Raw genomic sequence first — 15922 nt, 5'->3', positions numbered from 1 at the left:
CCTGCGGAACACGAGTGAAAAACCAAGGAAGCACTGTGATTTCGGGTACTCGTGCACTATCGTCAATGCAATGGCAGCAAGGAAAAACTTTCAAAAATTGCCGTGACCAGGATTCGAACCTGGGTTATTGCGGCCACAACGCAATGTCCTAACCACTAGACGATCACGGCCATGGCCACGGAGGCGCCCACGGAAGCAGCTGGCTGGAATGCAAGTGTCGATACACAGCAAAGCCTAGGCCAAGGTGTACGCCACAGCAGTGGCAGACACGATCTCCATCACATGCATGCGAGCAAATGAACGTGCCTGCGCTGTCAGTACACTAACTACAGTGGTTAGCTGCATCCACCTCCGTGGCAATGTGTTGCAGACCTCCAAGCCTCTTGACAACAGGTACCGGTATGTGGCTGGATAACAAGTGGATAGACGCCGCATCTCTCTCGCCGTCAGGTGTTGCAACGAATCATACTTAACGTGGCTTTGTGCACGCGTCAGCGTAGCGTCAGTCGAGCAAAGTCGAGACAAGTCGCATAAGAGGAGCAACAAAAACGCGCACTTCCGGTACCGGGAATCGAACCCGGGCCTCCTGGGTGAGAGCCAGGTATCCTAGCCACTAGACCACACCGGATAACGACGGCAGCGCTCCTCCAGCGAACGCAGCAGCAACCCACGGTTAATCGACGACAAGTGTAAAAAAATCCACTCTCGCGCGTTATAGAGCGGCGTGCTCCGGACGCATTTCGTGGAGACGAACGCCAGCAATGATGAGAGCAAAAGGCGCCTACAAATCCTGTCGTTGCACCACGCACTGTTCTACGACAATTCACGAAACAGACGTTCACGCCTTGTTGTGCCGTTTTCTTTGCGGGCAAAGAGTGCAGCTGTCTACGACACAGGCTACATTACACGTTTGGCACCTGTGGGTTTGGAACCCACGCCTCCGAAGAGACTGGTGCCTGATACCAGCGCCTGAGACCGCTCGGCCACGCTACCTACACAACACGCGCGTCACAAGAGCTGCGTCCTACCCCACGAGAACACACCGCATCGGCACAAAAATGAGACGTCAAAATTGGCAACGGTGGGATTCGAACCCACGCCTCCGAAGAGACTGGTGCCTAAAACCAGCGCCTTAGACCGCTCGGCCACGTTACCGTTGCAGCAGCACCGGCAAAACGTTTCATTTGTACTACAAAGGTCACTTCGAAATGGAAGTATCTTGGCAATCGCCGTGCCATGTCCACTGGAAGCATCTCTTTAGGCCGTCCACAACAAGAAAATGCCGTGCCCGCCGTATGGTAGCGACGTCACTTGTCTGTAGCTGTCGCAGTTAAGGAGACAGCATCAAGAGACGTTTTCGTGCCGTGACCATGTTTCGAAACCTGGGCTTTCCGTAACCACTAAAGTATCATAGCTGTACCTGTCAGGCGGAGCTAGAATGTTCCATGTAACAGACATATGTGAGCTCAAGAAGATTGCACTTGTGATGAAGTGGTAGTACGGACTGCGGCCTGCGGAACACGAGTGAAAAACCAAGGAAGCACTGTGATTTCGGGTACTCGTGCACTATCGTCAATGCAATGGCAGCAAGGAAAAACTTTCAAAAATTGCCGTGACCAGGATTCGAACCTGGGTTATTGCGGCCACAACGCAATGTCCTAACCACTAGACGATCACGGCCATGGCCACGGAGGCGCCCACGGAAGCAGCTGGCTGGAATGCAAGTGTCGATACACAGCAAAGCCTAGGCCAAGGTGTACGCCACAGCAGTGGCAGACACGATCTCCATCACATGCATGCGAGCAAATGAACGTGCCTGCGCTGTCAGTACACTAACTACAGTGGTTAGCTGCATCCACCTCCGTGGCAATGTGTTGCAGACCTCCAAGCCTCTTGACAACAGGTACCGGTATGTGGCTGGATAACAAGTGGATAGACGCCGCATCTCTCTCGCCGTCAGGTGTTGCAACGAATCATACTTAACGTGGCTTTGTGCACGCGTCAGCGTAGCGTCAGTCGAGCAAAGTCGAGACAAGTCGCATAAGAGGAGCAACAAAAACGCGCACTTCCGGTACCGGGAATCGAACCCGGGCCTCCTGGGTGAGAGCCAGGTATCCTAGCCACTAGACCACACCGGATAACGACGGCAGCGCTCCTCCAGCGAACGCAGCAGCAACCCACGGTTAATCGACGACAAGTGTAAAAAAATCCACTCTCGCGCGTTATAGAGCGGCGTGCTCCGGACGCATTTCGTGGAGACGAACGCCAGCAATGATGAGAGCAAAAGGCGCCTACAAATCCTGTCGTTGCACCACGCACTGTTCTACGACAATTCACGAAACAGACGTTCACGCCTTGTTGTGCCGTTTTCTTTGCGGGCAAAGAGTGCAGCTGTCTACGACACAGGCTACATTACACGTTTGGCACCTGTGGGTTTGGAACCCACGCCTCCGAAGAGACTGGTGCCTGATACCAGCGCCTGAGACCGCTCGGCCACGCTACCTACACAACACGCGCGTCACAAGAGCTGCGTCCTACCCCACGAGAACACACCGCATCGGCACAAAAATGAGACGTCAAAATTGGCAACGGTGGGATTCGAACCCACGCCTCCGAAGAGACTGGTGCCTAAAACCAGCGCCTTAGACCGCTCGGCCACGTTACCGTTGCAGCAGCACCGGCAAAACGTTTCATTTGTACTACAAAGGTCACTTCGAAATGGAAGTATCTTGGCAATCGCCGTGCCATGTCCACTGGAAGCATCTCTTTAGGCCGTCCACAACAAGAAAATGCCGTGCCCGCCGTATGGTAGCGACGCCACTTGTCTGTAGCTGTCGCAGTTAAGGAGACAGCATCAAGAGACGTTTTCGTGCCGTGACCATGTTTCGAAACCTGGGCTTTCCGTAACCACTAAAGTATCATAGCTGTACCTGTCAGGCGGAGCTAGAATGTTCCATGTAACAGACATATGTGAGCTCAAGAAGATTGCACTTGTGATGAAGTGGCAGTACGGACTGCGGCCTGCGGAACACGAGTGAAAAACCAAGGAAGCACTGTGATTTCGGGTACTCGTGCACTATCGTCAATGCAATGGCAGCAAGGAAAAACTTTCAAAAATTGCCGTGACCAGGATTCGAACCTGGGTTATTGCGGCCACAACGCAATGTCCTAACCACTAGACGATCACGGCCATGGCCACGGAGGCGCCCACGGAAGCAGCTGGCTGGAATGCAAGTGTCGATACACAGCAAAGCCTAGGCCAAGGTGTACGCCACAGCAGTGGCAGACACGATCTCCATCACATGCATGCGAGCAAATGAACGTGCCTGCGCTGTCAGTACACTAACTACAGTGGTTAGCTGCATCCACCTCCGTGGCAATGTGTTGCAGACCTCCAAGCCTCTTGACAACAGGTACCGGTATGTGGCTGGATAACAAGTGGATAGACGCCGCATCTCTCTCGCCGTCAGGTGTTGCAACGAATCATACTTAACGTGGCTTTGTGCACGCGTCAGCGTAGCGTCAGTCGAGCAAAGTCGAGACAAGTCGCATAAGAGGAGCAACAAAAACGCGCACTTCCGGTACCGGGAATCGAACCCGGGCCTCCTGGGTGAGAGCCAGGTATCCTAGCCACTAGACCACACCGGATAACGACGGCAGCGCTCCTCCAGCGAACGCAGCAGCAACCCACGGTTAATCGACGACAAGTGTAAAAAAATCCACTCTCGCGCGTTATAGAGCGGCGTGCTCCGGACGCATTTCGTGGAGACGAACGCCAGCAATGATGAGAGCAAAAGGCGCCTACAAATCCTGTCGTTGCACCACGCACTGTTCTACGACAATTCACGAAACAGACGTTCACGCCTTGTTGTGCCGTTTTCTTTGCGGGCAAAGAGTGCAGCTGTCTACGACACAGGCTACATTACACGTTTGGCACCTGTGGGTTTGGAACCCACGCCTCCGAAGAGACTGGTGCCTGATACCAGCGCCTGAGACCGCTCGGCCACGCTACCTACACAACACGCGCGTCACAAGAGCTGCGTCCTACCCCACGAGAACACACCGCATCGGCACAAAAATGAGACGTCAAAATTGGCAACGGTGGGATTCGAACCCACGCCTCCGAAGAGACTGGTGCCTAAAACCAGCGCCTTAGACCGCTCGGCCACGTTACCGTTGCAGCAGCACCGGCAAAACGTTTCATTTGTACTACAAAGGTCACTTCGAAATGGAAGTATCTTGGCAATCGCCGTGCCATGTCCACTGGAAGCATCTCTTTAGGCCGTCCACAACAAGAAAATGCCGTGCCCGCCGTATGGTAGCGACGCCACTTGTCTGTAGCTGTCGCAGTTAAGGAGACAGCATCAAGAGACGTTTTCGTGCCGTGACCATGTTTCGAAACCTGGGCTTTCCGTAACCACTAAAGTATCATAGCTGTACCTGTCAGGCGGAGCTAGAATGTTCCATGTAACAGACATATGTGAGCTCAAGAAGATTGCACTTGTGATGAAGTGGTAGTACGGACTGCGGCCTGCGGAACACGAGTGAAAAACCAAGGAAGCACTGTGATTTCGGGTACTCGTGCACTATCGTCAATGCAATGGCAGCAAGGAAAAACTTTCAAAAATTGCCGTGACCAGGATTCGAACCTGGGTTATTGCGGCCACAACGCAATGTCCTAACCACTAGACGATCACGGCCATGGCCACGGAGGCGCCCACGGAAGCAGCTGGCTGGAATGCAAGTGTCGATACACAGCAAAGCCTAGGCCAAGGTGTACGCCACAGCAGTGGCAGACACGATCTCCATCACATGCATGCGAGCAAATGAACGTGCCTGCGCTGTCAGTACACTAACTACAGTGGTTAGCTGCATCCACCTCCGTGGCAATGTGTTGCAGACCTCCAAGCCTCTTGACAACAGGTACCGGTATGTGGCTGGATAACAAGTGGATAGACGCCGCATCTCTCTCGCCGTCAGGTGTTGCAACGAATCATACTTAACGTGGCTTTGTGCACGCGTCAGCGTAGCGTCAGTCGAGCAAAGTCGAGACAAGTCGCATAAGAGGAGCAACAAAAACGCGCACTTCCGGTACCGGGAATCGAACCCGGGCCTCCTGGGTGAGAGCCAGGTATCCTAGCCACTAGACCACACCGGATAACGACGGCAGCGCTCCTCCAGCGAACGCAGCAGCAACCCACGGTTAATCGACGACAAGTGTAAAAAAATCCACTCTCGCGCGTTATAGAGCGGCGTGCTCCGGACGCATTTCGTGGAGACGAACGCCAGCAATGATGAGAGCAAAAGGCGCCTACAAATCCTGTCGTTGCACCACGCACTGTTCTACGACAATTCACGAAACAGACGTTCACGCCTTGTTGTGCCGTTTTCTTTGCGGGCAAAGAGTGCAGCTGTCTACGACACAGGCTACATTACACGTTTGGCACCTGTGGGTTTGGAACCCACGCCTCCGAAGAGACTGGTGCCTGATACCAGCGCCTGAGACCGCTCGGCCACGCTACCTACACAACACGCGCGTCACAAGAGCTGCGTCCTACCCCACGAGAACACACCGCATCGGCACAAAAATGAGACGTCAAAATTGGCAACGGTGGGATTCGAACCCACGCCTCCGAAGAGACTGGTGCCTAAAACCAGCGCCTTAGACCGCTCGGCCACGTTACCGTTGCAGCAGCACCGGCAAAACGTTTCATTTGTACTACAAAGGTCACTTCGAAATGGAAGTATCTTGGCAATCGCCGTGCCATGTCCACTGGAAGCATCTCTTTAGGCCGTCCACAACAAGAAAATGCCGTGCCCGCCGTATGGTAGCGACGCCACTTGTCTGTAGCTGTCGCAGTTAAGGAGACAGCATCAAGAGACGTTTTCGTGCCGTGACCATGTTTCGAAACCTGGGCTTTCCGTAACCACTAAAGTATCATAGCTGTACCTGTCAGGCGGAGCTAGAATGTTCCATGTAACAGACATATGTGAGCTCAAGAAGATTGCACTTGTGATGAAGTGGTAGTACGGACTGCGGCCTGCGGAACACGAGTGAAAAACCAAGGAAGCACTGTGATTTCGGGTACTCGTGCACTATCGTCAATGCAATGGCAGCAAGGAAAAACTTTCAAAAATTGCCGTGACCAGGATTCGAACCTGGGTTATTGCGGCCACAACGCAATGTCCTAACCACTAGACGATCACGGCCATGGCCACGGAGGCGCCCACGGAAGCAGCTGGCTGGAATGCAAGTGTCGATACACAGCAAAGCCTAGGCCAAGGTGTACGCCACAGCAGTGGCAGACACGATCTCCATCACATGCATGCGAGCAAATGAACGTGCCTGCGCTGTCAGTACACTAACTACAGTGGTTAGCTGCATCCACCTCCGTGGCAATGTGTTGCAGACCTCCAAGCCTCTTGACAACAGGTACCGGTATGTGGCTGGATAACAAGTGGATAGACGCCGCATCTCTCTCGCCGTCAGGTGTTGCAACGAATCATACTTAACGTGGCTTTGTGCACGCGTCAGCGTAGCGTCAGTCGAGCAAAGTCGAGACAAGTCGCATAAGAGGAGCAACAAAAACGCGCACTTCCGGTACCGGGAATCGAACCCGGGCCTCCTGGGTGAGAGCCAGGTATCCTAGCCACTAGACCACACCGGATAACGACGGCAGCGCTCCTCCAGCGAACGCAGCAGCAACCCACGGTTAATCGACGACAAGTGTAAAAAAATCCACTCTCGCGCGTTATAGAGCGGCGTGCTCCGGACGCATTTCGTGGAGACGAACGCCAGCAATGATGAGAGCAAAAGGCGCCTACAAATCCTGTCGTTGCACCACGCACTGTTCTACGACAATTCACGAAACAGACGTTCACGCCTTGTTGTGCCGTTTTCTTTGCGGGCAAAGAGTGCAGCTGTCTACGACACAGGCTACATTACACGTTTGGCACCTGTGGGTTTGGAACCCACGCCTCCGAAGAGACTGGTGCCTGATACCAGCGCCTGAGACCGCTCGGCCACGCTACCTACACAACACGCGCGTCACAAGAGCTGCGTCCTACCCCACGAGAACACACCGCATCGGCACAAAAATGAGACGTCAAAATTGGCAACGGTGGGATTCGAACCCACGCCTCCGAAGAGACTGGTGCCTAAAACCAGCGCCTTAGACCGCTCGGCCACGTTACCGTTGCAGCAGCACCGGCAAAACGTTTCATTTGTACTACAAAGGTCACTTCGAAATGGAAGTATCTTGGCAATCGCCGTGCCATGTCCACTGGAAGCATCTCTTTAGGCCGTCCACAACAAGAAAATGCCGTGCCCGCCGTATGGTAGCGACGCCACTTGTCTGTAGCTGTCGCAGTTAAGGAGACAGCATCAAGAGACGTTTTCGTGCCGTGACCATGTTTCGAAACCTGGGCTTTCCGTAACCACTAAAGTATCATAGCTGTACCTGTCAGGCGGAGCTAGAATGTTCCATGTAACAGACATATGTGAGCTCAAGAAGATTGCACTTGTGATGAAGTGGTAGTACGGACTGCGGCCTGCGGAACACGAGTGAAAAACCAAGGAAGCACTGTGATTTCGGGTACTCGTGCACTATCGTCAATGCAATGGCAGCAAGGAAAAACTTTCAAAAATTGCCGTGACCAGGATTCGAACCTGGGTTATTGCGGCCACAACGCAATGTCCTAACCACTAGACGATCACGGCCATGGCCACGGAGGCGCCCACGGAAGCAGCTGGCTGGAATGCAAGTGTCGATACACAGCAAAGCCTAGGCCAAGGTGTACGCCACAGCAGTGGCAGACACGATCTCCATCACATGCATGCGAGCAAATGAACGTGCCTGCGCTGTCAGTACACTAACTACAGTGGTTAGCTGCATCCACCTCCGTGGCAATGTGTTGCAGACCTCCAAGCCTCTTGACAACAGGTACCGGTATGTGGCTGGATAACAAGTGGATAGACGCCGCATCTCTCTCGCCGTCAGGTGTTGCAACGAATCATACTTAACGTGGCTTTGTGCACGCGTCAGCGTAGCGTCAGTCGAGCAAAGTCGAGACAAGTCGCATAAGAGGAGCAACAAAAACGCGCACTTCCGGTACCGGGAATCGAACCCGGGCCTCCTGGGTGAGAGCCAGGTATCCTAGCCACTAGACCACACCGGATAACGACGGCAGCGCTCCTCCAGCGAACGCAGCAGCAACCCACGGTTAATCGACGACAAGTGTAAAAAAATCCACTCTCGCGCGTTATAGAGCGGCGTGCTCCGGACGCATTTCGTGGAGACGAACGCCAGCAATGATGAGAGCAAAAGGCGCCTACAAATCCTGTCGTTGCACCACGCACTGTTCTACGACAATTCACGAAACAGACGTTCACGCCTTGTTGTGCCGTTTTCTTTGCGGGCAAAGAGTGCAGCTGTCTACGACACAGGCTACATTACACGTTTGGCACCTGTGGGTTTGGAACCCACGCCTCCGAAGAGACTGGTGCCTGATACCAGCGCCTGAGACCGCTCGGCCACGCTACCTACACAACACGCGCGTCACAAGAGCTGCGTCCTACCCCACGAGAACACACCGCATCGGCACAAAAATGAGACGTCAAAATTGGCAACGGTGGGATTCGAACCCACGCCTCCGAAGAGACTGGTGCCTAAAACCAGCGCCTTAGACCGCTCGGCCACGTTACCGTTGCAGCAGCACCGGCAAAACGTTTCATTTGTACTACAAAGGTCACTTCGAAATGGAAGTATCTTGGCAATCGCCGTGCCATGTCCACTGGAAGCATCTCTTTAGGCCGTCCACAACAAGAAAATGCCGTGCCCGCCGTATGGTAGCGACGCCACTTGTCTGTAGCTGTCGCAGTTAAGGAGACAGCATCAAGAGACGTTTTCGTGCCGTGACCATGTTTCGAAACCTGGGCTTTCCGTAACCACTAAAGTATCATAGCTGTACCTGTCAGGCGGAGCTAGAATGTTCCATGTAACAGACATATGTGAGCTCAAGAAGATTGCACTTGTGATGAAGTGGTAGTACGGACTGCGGCCTGCGGAACACGAGTGAAAAACCAAGGAAGCACTGTGATTTCGGGTACTCGTGCACTATCGTCAATGCAATGGCAGCAAGGAAAAACTTTCAAAAATTGCCGTGACCAGGATTCGAACCTGGGTTATTGCGGCCACAACGCAATGTCCTAACCACTAGACGATCACGGCCATGGCCACGGAGGCGCCCACGGAAGCAGCTGGCTGGAATGCAAGTGTCGATACACAGCAAAGCCTAGGCCAAGGTGTACGCCACAGCAGTGGCAGACACGATCTCCATCACATGCATGCGAGCAAATGAACGTGCCTGCGCTGTCAGTACACTAACTACAGTGGTTAGCTGCATCCACCTCCGTGGCAATGTGTTGCAGACCTCCAAGCCTCTTGACAACAGGTACCGGTATGTGGCTGGATAACAAGTGGATAGACGCCGCATCTCTCTCGCCGTCAGGTGTTGCAACGAATCATACTTAACGTGGCTTTGTGCACGCGTCAGCGTAGCGTCAGTCGAGCAAAGTCGAGACAAGTCGCATAAGAGGAGCAACAAAAACGCGCACTTCCGGTACCGGGAATCGAACCCGGGCCTCCTGGGTGAGAGCCAGGTATCCTAGCCACTAGACCACACCGGATAACGACGGCAGCGCTCCTCCAGCGAACGCAGCAGCAACCCACGGTTAATCGACGACAAGTGTAAAAAAATCCACTCTCGCGCGTTATAGAGCGGCGTGCTCCGGACGCATTTCGTGGAGACGAACGCCAGCAATGATGAGAGCAAAAGGCGCCTACAAATCCTGTCGTTGCACCACGCACTGTTCTACGACAATTCACGAAACAGACGTTCACGCCTTGTTGTGCCGTTTTCTTTGCGGGCAAAGAGTGCAGCTGTCTACGACACAGGCTACATTACACGTTTGGCACCTGTGGGTTTGGAACCCACGCCTCCGAAGAGACTGGTGCCTGATACCAGCGCCTGAGACCGCTCGGCCACGCTACCTACACAACACGCGCGTCACAAGAGCTGCGTCCTACCCCACGAGAACACACCGCATCGGCACAAAAATGAGACGTCAAAATTGGCAACGGTGGGATTCGAACCCACGCCTCCGAAGAGACTGGTGCCTAAAACCAGCGCCTTAGACCGCTCGGCCACGTTACCGTTGCAGCAGCACCGGCAAAACGTTTCATTTGTACTACAAAGGTCACTTCGAAATGGAAGTATCTTGGCAATCGCCGTGCCATGTCCACTGGAAGCATCTCTTTAGGCCGTCCACAACAAGAAAATGCCGTGCCCGCCGTATGGTAGCGACGCCACTTGTCTGTAGCTGTCGCAGTTAAGGAGACAGCATCAAGAGACGTTTTCGTGCCGTGACCATGTTTCGAAACCTGGGCTTTCCGTAACCACTAAAGTATCATAGCTGTACCTGTCAGGCGGAGCTAGAATGTTCCATGTAACAGACATATGTGAGCTCAAGAAGATTGCACTTGTGATGAAGTGGTAGTACGGACTGCGGCCTGCGGAACACGAGTGAAAAACCAAGGAAGCACTGTGATTTCGGGTACTCGTGCACTATCGTCAATGCAATGGCAGCAAGGAAAAACTTTCAAAAATTGCCGTGACCAGGATTCGAACCTGGGTTATTGCGGCCACAACGCAATGTCCTAACCACTAGACGATCACGGCCATGGCCACGGAGGCGCCCACGGAAGCAGCTGGCTGGAATGCAAGTGTCGATACACAGCAAAGCCTAGGCCAAGGTGTACGCCACAGCAGTGGCAGACACGATCTCCATCACATGCATGCGAGCAAATGAACGTGCCTGCGCTGTCAGTACACTAACTACAGTGGTTAGCTGCATCCACCTCCGTGGCAATGTGTTGCAGACCTCCAAGCCTCTTGACAACAGGTACCGGTATGTGGCTGGATAACAAGTGGATAGACGCCGCATCTCTCTCGCCGTCAGGTGTTGCAACGAATCATACTTAACGTGGCTTTGTGCACGCGTCAGCGTAGCGTCAGTCGAGCAAAGTCGAGACAAGTCGCATAAGAGGAGCAACAAAAACGCGCACTTCCGGTACCGGGAATCGAACCCGGGCCTCCTGGGTGAGAGCCAGGTATCCTAGCCACTAGACCACACCGGATAACGACGGCAGCGCTCCTCCAGCGAACGCAGCAGCAACCCACGGTTAATCGACGACAAGTGTAAAAAAATCCACTCTCGCGCGTTATAGAGCGGCGTGCTCCGGACGCATTTCGTGGAGACGAACGCCAGCAATGATGAGAGCAAAAGGCGCCTACAAATCCTGTCGTTGCACCACGCACTGTTCTACGACAATTCACGAAACAGACGTTCACGCCTTGTTGTGCCGTTTTCTTTGCGGGCAAAGAGTGCAGCTGTCTACGACACAGGCTACATTACACGTTTGGCACCTGTGGGTTTGGAACCCACGCCTCCGAAGAGACTGGTGCCTGATACCAGCGCCTGAGACCGCTCGGCCACGCTACCTACACAACACGCGCGTCACAAGAGCTGCGTCCTACCCCACGAGAACACACCGCATCGGCACAAAAATGAGACGTCAAAATTGGCAACGGTGGGATTCGAACCCACGCCTCCGAAGAGACTGGTGCCTAAAACCAGCGCCTTAGACCGCTCGGCCACGTTACCGTTGCAGCAGCACCGGCAAAACGTTTCATTTGTACTACAAAGGTCACTTCGAAATGGAAGTATCTTGGCAATCGCCGTGCCATGTCCACTGGAAGCATCTCTTTAGGCCGTCCACAACAAGAAAATGCCGTGCCCGCCGTATGGTAGCGACGCCACTTGTCTGTAGCTGTCGCAGTTAAGGAGACAGCATCAAGAGACGTTTTCGTGCCGTGACCATGTTTCGAAACCTGGGCTTTCCGTAACCACTAAAGTATCATAGCTGTACCTGTCAGGCGGAGCTAGAATGTTCCATGTAACAGACATATGTGAGCTCAAGAAGATTGCACTTGTGATGAAGTGGTAGTACGGACTGCGGCCTGCGGAACACGAGTGAAAAACCAAGGAAGCACTGTGATTTCGGGTACTCGTGCACTATCGTCAATGCAATGGCAGCAAGGAAAAACTTTCAAAAATTGCCGTGACCAGGATTCGAACCTGGGTTATTGCGGCCACAACGCAATGTCCTAACCACTAGACGATCACGGCCATGGCCACGGAGGCGCCCACGGAAGCAGCTGGCTGGAATGCAAGTGTCGATACACAGCAAAGCCTAGGCCAAGGTGTACGCCACAGCAGTGGCAGACACGATCTCCATCACATGCATGCGAGCAAATGAACGTGCCTGCGCTGTCAGTACACTAACTACAGTGGTTAGCTGCATCCACCTCCGTGGCAATGTGTTGCAGACCTCCAAGCCTCTTGACAACAGGTACCGGTATGTGGCTGGATAACAAGTGGATAGACGCCGCATCTCTCTCGCCGTCAGGTGTTGCAACGAATCATACTTAACGTGGCTTTGTGCACGCGTCAGCGTAGCGTCAGTCGAGCAAAGTCGAGACAAGTCGCATAAGAGGAGCAACAAAAACGCGCACTTCCGGTACCGGGAATCGAACCCGGGCCTCCTGGGTGAGAGCCAGGTATCCTAGCCACTAGACCACACCGGATAACGACGGCAGCGCTCCTCCAGCGAACGCAGCAGCAACCCACGGTTAATCGACGACAAGTGTAAAAAAATCCACTCTCGCGCGTTATAGAGCGGCGTGCTCCGGACGCATTTCGTGGAGACGAACGCCAGCAATGATGAGAGCAAAAGGCGCCTACAAATCCTGTCGTTGCACCACGCACTGTTCTACGACAATTCACGAAACAGACGCTCACGCCTTGTTGTGCCGTTTTCTTTGCGGGCAAAGAGTGCAGCTGTCTACGACACAGGCTACATTACACGTTTGGCACCTGTGGGTTTGGAACCCACGCCTCCGAAGAGACTGGTGCCTGATACCAGCGCCTGAGACCGCTCGGCCACGCTACCTACACAACACGCGCGTCACAAGAGCTGCGTCCTACCCCACGAGAACACACCGCATCGGCACAAAAATGAGACGTCAAAATTGGCAACGGTGGGATTCGAACCCACGCCTCCGAAGAGACTGGTGCCTAAAACCAGCGCCTTAGACCGCTCGGCCACGTTACCGTTGCAGCAGCACCGGCAAAACGTTTCATTTGTACTACAAAGGTCACTTCGAAATGGAAGTATCTTGGCAATCGCCGTGCCATGTCCACTGGAAGCATCTCTTTAGGCCGTCCACAACAAGAAAATGCCGTGCCCGCCGTATGGTAGCGACGCCACTTGTCTGTAGCTGTCGCAGTTAAGGAGACAGCATCAAGAGACGTTTTCGTGCCGTGACCATGTTTCGAAACCTGGGCTTTCCGTAACCACTAAAGTATCATAGCTGTACCTGTCAGGCGGAGCTAGAATGTTCCATGTAACAGACATATGTGAGCTCAAGAAGATTGCACTTGTGATGAAGTGGTAGTACGGACTGCGGCCTGCGGAACACGAGTGAAAAACCAAGGAAGCACTGTGATTTCGGGTACTCGTGCACTATCGTCAATGCAATGGCAGCAAGGAAAAACTTTCAAAAATTGCCGTGACCAGGATTCGAACCTGGGTTATTGCGGCCACAACGCAATGTCCTAACCACTAGACGATCACGGCCATGGCCACGGAGGCGCCCACGGAAGCAGCTGGCTGGAATGCAAGTGTCGATACACAGCAAAGCCTAGGCCAAGGTGTACGCCACAGCAGTGGCAGACACGATCTCCATCACATGCATGCGAGCAAATGAACGTGCCTGCGCTGTCAGTACACTAACTACAGTGGTTAGCTGCATCCACCTCCGTGGCAATGTGTTGCAGACCTCCAAGCCTCTTGACAACAGGTACCGGTATGTGGCTGGATAACAAGTGGATAGACGCCGCATCTCTCTCGCCGTCAGGTGTTGCAACGAATCATACTTAACGTGGCTTTGTGCACGCGTCAGCGTAGCGTCAGTCGAGCAAAGTCGAGACAAGTCGCATAAGAGGAGCAACAAAAACGCGCACTTCCGGTACCGGGAATCGAACCCGGGCCTCCTGGGTGAGAGCCAGGTATCCTAGCCACTAGACCACACCGGATAACGACGGCAGCGCTCCTCCAGCGAACGCAGCAGCAACCCACGGTTAATCGACGACAAGTGTAAAAAAATCCACTCTCGCGCGTTATAGAGCGGCGTGCTCCGGACGCATTTCGTGGAGACGAACGCCAGCAATGATGAGAGCAAAAGGCGCCTACAAATCCTGTCGTTGCACCACGCACTGTTCTACGACAATTCACGAAACAGACGTTCACGCCTTGTTGTGCCGTTTTCTTTGCGGGCAAAGAGTGCAGCTGTCTACGACACAGGCTACATTACACGTTTGGCACCTGTGGGTTTGGAACCCACGCCTCCGAAGAGACTGGTGCCTGATACCAGCGCCTGAGACCGCTCGGCCACGCTACCTACACAACACGCGCGTCACAAGAGCTGCGTCCTACCCCACGAGAACACACCGCATCGGCACAAAAATGAGACGTCAAAATTGGCAACGGTGGGATTCGAACCCACGCCTCCGAAGAGACTGGTGCCTAAAACCAGCGCCTTAGACCGCTCGGCCACGTTACCGTTGCAGCAGCACCGGCAAAACGTTTCATTTGTACTACAAAGGTCACTTCGAAATGGAAGTATCTTGGCAATCGCCGTGCCATGTCCACTGGAAGCATCTCTTTAGGCCGTCCACAACAAGAAAATGCCGTGCCCGCCGTATGGTAGCGACGCCACTTGTCTGTAGCTGTCGCAGTTAAGGAGACAGCATCAAGAGACGTTTTCGTGCCGTGACCATGTTTCGAAACCTGGGCTTTCCGTAACCACTAAAGTATCATAGCTGTACCTGTCAGGCGGAGCTAGAATGTTCCATGTAACAGACATATGTGAGCTCAAGAAGATTGCACTTGTGATGAAGTGGTAGTACGGACTGCGGCCTGCGGAACACGAGTGAAAAACCAAGGAAGCACTGTGATTTCGGGTACTCGTGCACTATCGTCAATGCAATGGCAGCAAGGAAAAACTTTCAAAAATTGCCGTGACCAGGATTCGAACCTGGGTTATTGCGGCCACAACGCAATGTCCTAACCACTAGACGATCACGGCCATGGCCACGGAGGCGCCCACGGAAGCAGCTGGCTGGAATGCAAGTGTCGATACACAGCAAAGCCTAGGCCAAGGTGTACGCCACAGCAGTGGCAGACACGATCTCCATCACATGCATGCGAGCAAATGAACGTGCCTGCGCTGTCAGTACACTAACTACAGTGGTTAGCTGCATCCACCTCCGTGGCAATGTGTTGCAGACCTCCAAGCCTCTTGACAACAGGTACCGGTATGTGGCTGGATAACAAGTGGATAGACGCCGCATCTCTCTCGCCGTCAGGTGTTGCAACGAATCATACTTAACGTGGCTTTGTGCACGCGTCAGCGTAGCGTCAGTCGAGCAAAGTCGAGACAAGTCGCATAAGAGGAGCAACAAAAACGCGCACTTCCGGTACCGGGAATCGAACCCGGGCCTCCTGGGTAAGAGCCAGGTATCCTAGCCACTAGACCACACCGGATAACGACGGCAGCGCTCCTCCAGCGAACGCAGCAGCAACCCACGGTTAATCGACGACAAGTGTAAAAAAATCCACTCTCGCGCGTTATAGAGCGGCGTGCTCCGGACGCATTTCGTGGAGACGAACGCCAGCAATGATGAGAGCAAAAGGCGCCTACAAATCCTGTCGTTGCACCACGCACTGTTCTACGACAA

General features: G+C 53.7%; 32 non-coding genes across 32 annotated transcripts; all 32 read right to left on the bottom strand.

Moving 5' to 3' along the window:
• Positions 1-98: 98 nt before the first annotated feature.
• On the bottom strand, positions 99-170 carry Trnah-gug (transfer RNA histidin (anticodon GUG)). The gene has a single exon. It is a non-coding gene; the product is annotated as a tRNA-His (tRNA).
• A 386-nt stretch (positions 171-556) lies between these two features.
• Trnae-cuc (transfer RNA glutamic acid (anticodon CUC)) lies at positions 557-628 on the bottom strand. Its single transcript has one exon. It is a non-coding gene; the product is annotated as a tRNA-Glu (tRNA).
• Positions 629-1073: 445 nt separating this feature from the next.
• Positions 1074-1155, bottom strand: Trnal-uag (transfer RNA leucine (anticodon UAG)). Its single transcript has one exon. It is a non-coding gene; the product is annotated as a tRNA-Leu (tRNA).
• A 453-nt stretch (positions 1156-1608) lies between these two features.
• On the bottom strand, positions 1609-1680 carry Trnah-gug (transfer RNA histidin (anticodon GUG)). The gene has a single exon. It is a non-coding gene; the product is annotated as a tRNA-His (tRNA).
• Positions 1681-2066: 386 nt separating this feature from the next.
• Trnae-cuc (transfer RNA glutamic acid (anticodon CUC)) lies at positions 2067-2138 on the bottom strand. Its single transcript has one exon. It is a non-coding gene; the product is annotated as a tRNA-Glu (tRNA).
• Positions 2139-2583: 445 nt separating this feature from the next.
• On the bottom strand, positions 2584-2665 carry Trnal-uag (transfer RNA leucine (anticodon UAG)). Its single transcript has one exon. It is a non-coding gene; the product is annotated as a tRNA-Leu (tRNA).
• Positions 2666-3118: 453 nt separating this feature from the next.
• Trnah-gug (transfer RNA histidin (anticodon GUG)) lies at positions 3119-3190 on the bottom strand. Its single transcript has one exon. It is a non-coding gene; the product is annotated as a tRNA-His (tRNA).
• Positions 3191-3576: 386 nt separating this feature from the next.
• On the bottom strand, positions 3577-3648 carry Trnae-cuc (transfer RNA glutamic acid (anticodon CUC)). Its single transcript has one exon. It is a non-coding gene; the product is annotated as a tRNA-Glu (tRNA).
• A 445-nt stretch (positions 3649-4093) lies between these two features.
• Trnal-uag (transfer RNA leucine (anticodon UAG)) lies at positions 4094-4175 on the bottom strand. The gene has a single exon. It is a non-coding gene; the product is annotated as a tRNA-Leu (tRNA).
• A 453-nt stretch (positions 4176-4628) lies between these two features.
• Positions 4629-4700, bottom strand: Trnah-gug (transfer RNA histidin (anticodon GUG)). Its single transcript has one exon. It is a non-coding gene; the product is annotated as a tRNA-His (tRNA).
• Positions 4701-5086: 386 nt separating this feature from the next.
• Trnae-cuc (transfer RNA glutamic acid (anticodon CUC)) lies at positions 5087-5158 on the bottom strand. The gene has a single exon. It is a non-coding gene; the product is annotated as a tRNA-Glu (tRNA).
• Positions 5159-5603: 445 nt separating this feature from the next.
• On the bottom strand, positions 5604-5685 carry Trnal-uag (transfer RNA leucine (anticodon UAG)). The gene has a single exon. It is a non-coding gene; the product is annotated as a tRNA-Leu (tRNA).
• A 453-nt stretch (positions 5686-6138) lies between these two features.
• On the bottom strand, positions 6139-6210 carry Trnah-gug (transfer RNA histidin (anticodon GUG)). The gene has a single exon. It is a non-coding gene; the product is annotated as a tRNA-His (tRNA).
• A 386-nt stretch (positions 6211-6596) lies between these two features.
• On the bottom strand, positions 6597-6668 carry Trnae-cuc (transfer RNA glutamic acid (anticodon CUC)). Its single transcript has one exon. It is a non-coding gene; the product is annotated as a tRNA-Glu (tRNA).
• Positions 6669-7113: 445 nt separating this feature from the next.
• Positions 7114-7195, bottom strand: Trnal-uag (transfer RNA leucine (anticodon UAG)). The gene has a single exon. It is a non-coding gene; the product is annotated as a tRNA-Leu (tRNA).
• Positions 7196-7648: 453 nt separating this feature from the next.
• Positions 7649-7720, bottom strand: Trnah-gug (transfer RNA histidin (anticodon GUG)). Its single transcript has one exon. It is a non-coding gene; the product is annotated as a tRNA-His (tRNA).
• Positions 7721-8106: 386 nt separating this feature from the next.
• Positions 8107-8178, bottom strand: Trnae-cuc (transfer RNA glutamic acid (anticodon CUC)). The gene has a single exon. It is a non-coding gene; the product is annotated as a tRNA-Glu (tRNA).
• Positions 8179-8623: 445 nt separating this feature from the next.
• On the bottom strand, positions 8624-8705 carry Trnal-uag (transfer RNA leucine (anticodon UAG)). Its single transcript has one exon. It is a non-coding gene; the product is annotated as a tRNA-Leu (tRNA).
• Positions 8706-9158: 453 nt separating this feature from the next.
• Positions 9159-9230, bottom strand: Trnah-gug (transfer RNA histidin (anticodon GUG)). Its single transcript has one exon. It is a non-coding gene; the product is annotated as a tRNA-His (tRNA).
• Positions 9231-9616: 386 nt separating this feature from the next.
• On the bottom strand, positions 9617-9688 carry Trnae-cuc (transfer RNA glutamic acid (anticodon CUC)). Its single transcript has one exon. It is a non-coding gene; the product is annotated as a tRNA-Glu (tRNA).
• Positions 9689-10133: 445 nt separating this feature from the next.
• On the bottom strand, positions 10134-10215 carry Trnal-uag (transfer RNA leucine (anticodon UAG)). Its single transcript has one exon. It is a non-coding gene; the product is annotated as a tRNA-Leu (tRNA).
• A 453-nt stretch (positions 10216-10668) lies between these two features.
• Positions 10669-10740, bottom strand: Trnah-gug (transfer RNA histidin (anticodon GUG)). Its single transcript has one exon. It is a non-coding gene; the product is annotated as a tRNA-His (tRNA).
• Positions 10741-11126: 386 nt separating this feature from the next.
• Trnae-cuc (transfer RNA glutamic acid (anticodon CUC)) lies at positions 11127-11198 on the bottom strand. The gene has a single exon. It is a non-coding gene; the product is annotated as a tRNA-Glu (tRNA).
• Positions 11199-11643: 445 nt separating this feature from the next.
• Trnal-uag (transfer RNA leucine (anticodon UAG)) lies at positions 11644-11725 on the bottom strand. Its single transcript has one exon. It is a non-coding gene; the product is annotated as a tRNA-Leu (tRNA).
• A 453-nt stretch (positions 11726-12178) lies between these two features.
• Trnah-gug (transfer RNA histidin (anticodon GUG)) lies at positions 12179-12250 on the bottom strand. The gene has a single exon. It is a non-coding gene; the product is annotated as a tRNA-His (tRNA).
• A 386-nt stretch (positions 12251-12636) lies between these two features.
• On the bottom strand, positions 12637-12708 carry Trnae-cuc (transfer RNA glutamic acid (anticodon CUC)). The gene has a single exon. It is a non-coding gene; the product is annotated as a tRNA-Glu (tRNA).
• Positions 12709-13153: 445 nt separating this feature from the next.
• Positions 13154-13235, bottom strand: Trnal-uag (transfer RNA leucine (anticodon UAG)). Its single transcript has one exon. It is a non-coding gene; the product is annotated as a tRNA-Leu (tRNA).
• A 453-nt stretch (positions 13236-13688) lies between these two features.
• On the bottom strand, positions 13689-13760 carry Trnah-gug (transfer RNA histidin (anticodon GUG)). The gene has a single exon. It is a non-coding gene; the product is annotated as a tRNA-His (tRNA).
• A 386-nt stretch (positions 13761-14146) lies between these two features.
• On the bottom strand, positions 14147-14218 carry Trnae-cuc (transfer RNA glutamic acid (anticodon CUC)). The gene has a single exon. It is a non-coding gene; the product is annotated as a tRNA-Glu (tRNA).
• Positions 14219-14663: 445 nt separating this feature from the next.
• Positions 14664-14745, bottom strand: Trnal-uag (transfer RNA leucine (anticodon UAG)). The gene has a single exon. It is a non-coding gene; the product is annotated as a tRNA-Leu (tRNA).
• A 453-nt stretch (positions 14746-15198) lies between these two features.
• Positions 15199-15270, bottom strand: Trnah-gug (transfer RNA histidin (anticodon GUG)). The gene has a single exon. It is a non-coding gene; the product is annotated as a tRNA-His (tRNA).
• Positions 15271-15656: 386 nt separating this feature from the next.
• On the bottom strand, positions 15657-15728 carry Trnak-cuu (transfer RNA lysine (anticodon CUU)). Its single transcript has one exon. It is a non-coding gene; the product is annotated as a tRNA-Lys (tRNA).
• Between the last annotated feature and the right edge of the window lie 194 nt (positions 15729-15922).

Source organism: Schistocerca gregaria, chromosome 1 (assembly GCF_023897955.1).
Source record: "Schistocerca gregaria isolate iqSchGreg1 chromosome 1, iqSchGreg1.2, whole genome shotgun sequence".
In the NCBI taxonomy this organism is placed as follows: domain Eukaryota; kingdom Metazoa; phylum Arthropoda; class Insecta; order Orthoptera; family Acrididae; genus Schistocerca; species Schistocerca gregaria.
Note: the sequence above shows the minus strand (reverse complement) of the source record. Positions and strands in the feature narration are given on the sequence as shown.